This window comes from Trichosurus vulpecula, chromosome 3 (genome assembly GCF_011100635.1).
Source record: "Trichosurus vulpecula isolate mTriVul1 chromosome 3, mTriVul1.pri, whole genome shotgun sequence".
Taxonomy (NCBI): Eukaryota; Metazoa; Chordata; class Mammalia; order Diprotodontia; family Phalangeridae; genus Trichosurus; species Trichosurus vulpecula.
Window position 1 is genome coordinate 413,851,838 of NC_050575.1, and position 7,193 is coordinate 413,859,030.

A 7,193-nucleotide genomic window follows, 5' to 3' on the forward strand; every position below is an offset into this window, starting at 1 on the left:
CCAATGAGATATTTCACATTGTCTTCCATTTTTTCATTTCTTTGGTTCTGTTTTATAATATCTTGATTTCTCCTCAAGTCACTAGCTTCCACTTGCTCCAATCTAATTTTTAAAGTAGTATTTTCTTCAGTGGTCTTTTGGACCTCCTTTTCCATTTGGCTAATTCTGCCTTTCAAGGCATTCTTCTCCTCATTGGCTTTTTGGAGCTCTTTTGCCATTTGAGTTAGTCTATTTTTAAGGTGTTGTTTTCTTCAGTGTATTTTTCAGTATTTTTTTGGGTCTCCTTTAGCAAGTCGTTGACTTGTTTTTCATGATTTTCTTGCATCCTTCTCATTTCTCTTCCCAATTTTTCCTCTACTTCTCTAACTTGCTTTTCCAAATCCTTTTTGAGCTCTTCCATGGCCTGGGACCAGTTCAAGTTTTTCTTGGAGGCTGTTGGTGTAGGCTCTTGCACTTTATTGACTTCTTCTGTCTGTATGTTTTGGTCTTCTTTGTCACCAAAGAAAGAATCCAAAGTCTGAGACTGAATCTGGGTGCGTTTTCGCTGCCTGGCCATATTCCCAACCAACTAACTTTACCCTTGAGTTTTTCAGCGGGGTATGACTGCTTGTAGACTAAAGAGTTCTATGTTCCATGTTCAGGGGGGATGTGCCAGCTCTGCCGAACCAGCACTGCGCCTTCCCCAAGAACCCCCAACCTGGACTGGGCTTAGATCTTCAGCAGGCTGTGCACTCCTGCTCTGATCCACCACTTAATTCCTCCCACCAGGGGGGCCTGGGGCCCGAAGCAACTGCAGCTGTAGCTGCCCCACCTCCACTGCCCCCGGGCTGGTAGCCAAAGTACGAACTCCTTCCACTCCCACAGCTTTTCCCATTAACCTTCTCTGCTGTCTTTGGTGTTGTGGGTTAAGAAGTCTGGTAACTGCCGCAGCTCACTGATTCAGGGTGCTAGTGCCTGCTCTGCCCAGCTTCTGGTCTGGTTTTTCCACGCTGCTTGCACTGGGCTCTGCTCCGCTCTGCTCCCAGCTCCCAGCTCCCAGCTCCGTGTGCGATAGACCTCACCCAGAGACCATCCAGGCTGTCCTGGGCTGGAGCCCTGCTTCCGTCTGCTGTTTTGTAGGTTCTGCCATTCTAGAATTGGTTCAGAGCCATTTTTTATAGGTTTTTGGAGGGATTTGGCAGGGAGCTCACGCTAGTCCCTGCTTTCCAGCCGCCATCTTCTGAATGGAATTTTCAAAACATGCTTCTTTTACATGATTAATTGGCTTTTTTGTTATTACTGTTTTTGTCATCAAAGGTTGACTGATAAACCTATATGTAATTGACAAACACACCCCTGCCTCCTCTATATCTGTGCTCAAGCCCCCTAGTTTCTTTTTATCAACACAATAGTTAGCATTTCTCACAGTGTGTCAAATAATAATGGGGATGATGAGAAATCAACAAGCGCTTCTTAATCACCTGCTATGTGGTATGTTCTACAGAAACAATTAGACTTCAATCAGGCTGCATTCTATTGGGGAATGTATGCACACAGAAGAGAGGACAAAGGGATCTGGAGGAAGGACTACCGGAGGGAGAAAGAAAGCCCCCCCCATAGAAGGCAGTGCTTAAGAAGGGCTTTAAAGACCCCTTGAGGTCTTCAGGGGTTGAAGCCAGGAGGAAGGACATTCCAAGCATGGGTAACAGCCTGAGCAAAGGCATGGAGGCTGGAGAGAGATAGCTATGGATGAAGAACAGTAGGAAGGCCATTAGTGTTGAAGGAAGAAGGAAAAGGGAATCATGTGGGATACTCCTGGAAAGGTGAGCTGGAGGCAGAAGGGGAAGGATGCTTCTTCTTTCTAGAGAGGAGAGATTGACTAGAGACTTTTGAGCCAGAGGAAGACTTGTTCCAGATTTAGGGATATCAATTTTCTAATTGTGAGGAGGATAGCAAAGGAGGGAGGTAAAGGAGGAAGCCATCACAGCAGTCCAGGTAGGAGGTGAGGAGGATTTGCCCTAGGGTGTGAGGTAGAGGTGAGAGAGCAAAGGAAGGGGGCAGATGTGAGAGAAAATCCACCAGACTTCAGACCTGATTGGACACTTGGGATAGAAGCAATGGAGGAATCCAGGAGGGCTCTGAGGTTTCAGACCCAAGTGATTAAAAGGGTGGTGGCACCTTGGCAGAAATAAATTAGGAGTAGAGATGTTATTGGGAGAGAGGTGGGGCCAAGATAATGAATTCTACTTTGGGCACATGGGTTTAAATGAAACATCCAGGGGAAAATGACCAATGGGAAGTCAACGATGAGGAAGTGGAACATCCAGGGGAAAATGACCAATGGGAAGTCAATGATGAGGAAGTGGAGTGTGGGCAAGACAGTAAGACTGAGCAGGTAGATCTAAGAATCAGCTATAAAGTGATGATGATTAAACTCATTGGAACTGCTGAGGTCACCAAGGCACAGAGTGGTGAGAGAGAGACAGACAAAGAGACACACAGAGACACAGAGGAAGAGACACTGAGGTACAGAGAGATAGAAGAAATGAAACAAAAAAAAGAGAAAGGAGGGAAGGGGATCAAGACACCTCCTAAAGACTCTGGCCTCAAATAGAACATTGCTGCTGATAGCTTGATATCAAGAGAATCATGAACTCTCTTTGACATGTTGTCCTCACCTGGAGTTGTTCCAGGGAACCTGGTACACCCATGCTATAGGCCATGTCAAACTTTCCCAATTATGGGTGATAGTCCCTATACCAGCAGGTATAATATACATGTCATATATGGGATAGCCTTTATTTATTCAACAGAAATGCACAAAGAATAAGGACTCACAGGGGCCCATGAACAGAAGCAAAATATTCTGGGCAGTCCAAGCAAGTCATCAGCTCCACCCCAGAAAGGGAGTGACTTGATGTTGCTATTGGAGATATTCTGATGAAATCTCTTTTTCACAGGGATATGCCAAATTGCTTGAAGACGCATGGGGTTTCCTTGGCATTACATTGCAACCAAAAGTTAAACCTGCTTTCAGAGCAGCTGAAAAATCAACCTTTCTTCTATTGAGCCTGTGTTGTCTAAGAGACTCCTATTCTTTGCTCTCCAAGGAGGATGCTCCTTAGGAAACACTCAGACCATTTTCTGATTTCTCCAAAGAGCATGCTGCATCCTGCAGTTCCCTTTTCTTTAGAAGGGACCTTCTCAGGGCACAATAGAGAAAGTCCACAGACACAAAAAAGTGGAGTCTGGAGAGGAAAGAAGACATGGCTGATTTGAGTATTTTTTTTCTTAAAATGAAGGTCCTAGGAGGAACTTGACAATCAGAGAAAGGGGCTGAACTTCTAGGGGGAGAAGTCCATGGAGAGAGTGAACAGACAGTTTTCACAGGAAGAAATCCAAGTAATTAACAACTATTAAAAATGCTCCAAATCTCTAAAAATTAGAGAAATTCAAATTAAAGGGATCTTGAGGTCTCACCTCAAACCCGTCAGATTGGAGAAGATGACAAACTCAGAAAATGGTCAATATTAGAGGGGTTGTGGGAAAACTGAGCACTGCTAATGGAATTGTAAATTACTGGTCCAGCCATTCTGGAAAGCAGCTTGGAACTATGCCCAAAATGCAATTAAACTGTACATACCCTTTGGCTCAGCAATGACACTCACTACTAGGCTGATACCCCAATGAGATTAAAGGAAGAAGAAAAGATCCTCCAAGCACACACACACACACACACACACACACCCCTATATATATATATATATATATATATATACATATATATACACGCACACACATATGTAAAAATATATATACATACACACATACATATATATATTATATATATGTATATATATATACACATATATATATCAGCTCTTTTCAAAGCACCCCCCACATTGGAAACTAAGGAAAAGTTCACCTACTGGGGAACTGGCTGAACGAAAAATAGTATGCAAATGTACTGGGCTAATATAGTGCCTTAATAAAAGATGAGACAACTTCAGAGGAAATTGGGAAGGCGTGTATGAACTTACATAGGGCAAAGTATACAAAAATGAGGGCAAGTTTTTAAATGACAGCAACATTATAAAGAAAAGCCACTAGGAAAGACTTTAGAACTCTGACCAATATAGTTATAAACCTTGAGTCCAGAGGCCTAAGAAGCAACATGGTACCCATCTCCTGCCAGAGGTGATGGACTGAAAATGGAGAGACAGCCAGACGTGGTTGGCATGGCTAATAGGTGAATTTGTTTGGCTGGATTATGCACATTTAATTTTATTTTCACAACCAGACCCAGGTTGAAGAGATTATAAAAATAAAGTTGAAAATATTTATAATGCAAAATTAGAAAGTCTTTACAAAGATAAAATTAAGAGAGTTAGTATTAGAAGAAAAGATATAAACATGGGGAAAAACAGAAAAAAACAGAAAAAAATTGCATTTAACACATATGAAAAAACTCTGCCATCTAGAATCAGTAGGAGTTTAACTGAAATTTGTAAGATCAAGGGTTATTCCCTAACATATGAGTAACTAAAGGAGATGAACAAATTGTTTACAAAAGAGTAAATGCTGCTATCAACCACCATCTGAAAATGTTCAAGATCCCTAATAATGACTCCCAGCCAAGGCCCTCTGAATCACTTCTAGCTCTCCTCACCAATTGACTTCCCCCCTTGGAGGAACCTCTTCCCTGGGGCTCCACTCTCCTGACTCAGTTTCTCACCGTTTCAGCAGGGAGACCTTCCATACTCCCTTTATTCCCAGCTTTGCTCCCTCTTGTGACTTCATCCACAGCTCCTCCCTGTCCCCCCACCCTTCCAGGTCCTTTCCGTTTCCAGCTCCCCTTTCTGTTATCTTCTCTCATGAGAATAAACCACCTTGCTATTCCTAGAAAAGACACTCCACCCTAAGCATTTTTCCTGACTGTCCCTCATGTCTGCAACACCCTCCTTCCTCATCTCTGTCTCCTGTCTTCCTTCAAGTCCAGGCTCATATCCCACCTTCTGAAAGAAACTTTTCCCAGTCCCCCTTAATGCAAGCTTCTTCCTTCTGTTGATTATCTCTGACTTATCTTGCCCCTAGCTCCTTTGTACAGTCTTTTACACGTGGTCTTAGCCCATTAGACTGTGGATTCTTTGAAAGCAGGGACTGTCTTTTTATCGTAGTGCCTGGCATGCAGTAGATGCTTAATAAATATTCAGTGTCTGATTGGACAGTGTTAGAGTGTGTAAGGTCCTTGAGAATAGTTTGTATTTGTATCTTCAGCACTTAGCATGGTGCCTGACCAATAGTAAATGCTTAAGATACATCATCTATCTCTCTGTCTGTCTGTCTTTCTGCCTGCCTGCCTGTCTCTCTCTCTCTCTCTCTCCCTACCTACTGTCTATTTACCTATCAATCAATTCTGTCTTCTTGTTGTTTAGTTGTTTCAGTTTTGTCTAACTCTTTATGACCCCATTTGGGATTTTCTTGGCAGACATACTGGAGAGGTTCTCCATTTCCTTCTCCAGCTCATTCTACAGATGGGGAAACTGAGGAAAATATGGTTAAGCGACTTCTCCAAGGTCACACAGCTAGTAAGGGTGTGAGGCTGGATGTGAACTCAGGAAGATGAGTCTTCCTGACTCCCTGCCCAGCACTCCACTGTACTACATAGCTGCCCATCTACCTGTCTCACAAATCCATTTATTGCTCTATCTACCTAATATCTACAGAAACATAGATTAAAATAAATCCAAAAAATTTCTGCACGTGCATCAAATGAACACAAAATGGTACGAAATGGGGAAACTCAACAATGCTCGGTTTGGAAAACCACATGTGAGACCCTGGGAAAGTGTCTTAATCTCTGTCTATCGTGGTTTTCTCATCCATAGTATGGAGATCAAACAGCACCTGCTTTCCAGGGCTGCTGTGATGATCAAAGGAAACGGTAATTGTGACGTGTTTAGAGTGGGGCTCAGCACAAAGCAAGAGCTATAGAAATGTTAGCTATTTATACTTATTATTTACTGGCACTGCTGCTGTTTGGTCCAAGCATTCTGGAAAACGTTTTGCAATTGTGCAAGAAAAGTTGTTAAATTGTTAATGCCCTTTGACCTAGGAACCCCTCTCAGAACTCCAGGAGGTTAGTGTCAGCAAGCAAAGACCCCAGTGGACACCAGTCCTCCACAGCAACATCGCAGGTGCTAACTTGTGGGCATCCAAGGAGTGAGTGATGGCTGAAGAACGACGGTGTACAAAAACGATGGATTGTGACATGAACACAGACGTCCAAGAAACATGGAAGGAGCTTGAGGCACGAGGTAGGAAAGCAGCAGCCAAAGAGCAAGGGACACAGTGACTCAACACTAAATGAGGTCAGCCCTGAAGGAGAACAGAGCCTAGGTCAACTGGGAGAGAAGTTGGTTCCATCCTGGGAACTCATAGCTCACTCCCTTCCTTGCCATGACTGGCATGTGGAACACAGCCTGTCACCAGTTGGAGACTAAGGAGTGTAGTGAGCAAGTGCAATCTTGCTCTTCAGTATGGCTGCTCAACACTGGAAGGACCACACAAAATATTATCATTTTACTTCAAAATAAACATCTTCCCAGCTAAGTGACCCAGTGGATAGAGTGCTGGGCCTGGAGTCAGGAAGGTCTGAGTTCAAATTTTACCTCAGATGCTTAGCATGACCCTGGGCAAGTCACTTCATCCCGTTGGCCTCTATTTCCTCATCTCTAAAATGAGCTGGAGAAAAAAAAATGGCAAACCACTCTAGTATCTTTGCCAAGAAAACCCCAAGTGGTATCATTAAGAGTTGGACATAACTGAAACAATCCGATGATAATCTCTGTTTTCTTTGCATTATTGGTTGATACAGTTTGGTCCTTCAAGATATTCCTAAATCTTTCCAGTTGCTGGGTTTTTTTTTTGGGAAGGGGGGGTACACTTTTTGTTGGAGCGATGACTAGGTTTTTGTCAGGAAATATGTTTTGCTAGAACCAAAGGGATTAATAATTTAAAATAAACACAAATCTGCCAGTCTTTACGAGTGTTTAAGGGAGTTTCGTGACTATTATTATGAGCTGCAGTGAACAAATATTAAAAATAATCATGAAGATGAGGATGGCATGATGATGGCAGAGGAAGAAGAGGGTTAGAGAAGCAGGAAGAAGAGACGGAGGAAGGAGAAGAGCAGGGATCGAAGGAGCAAACGG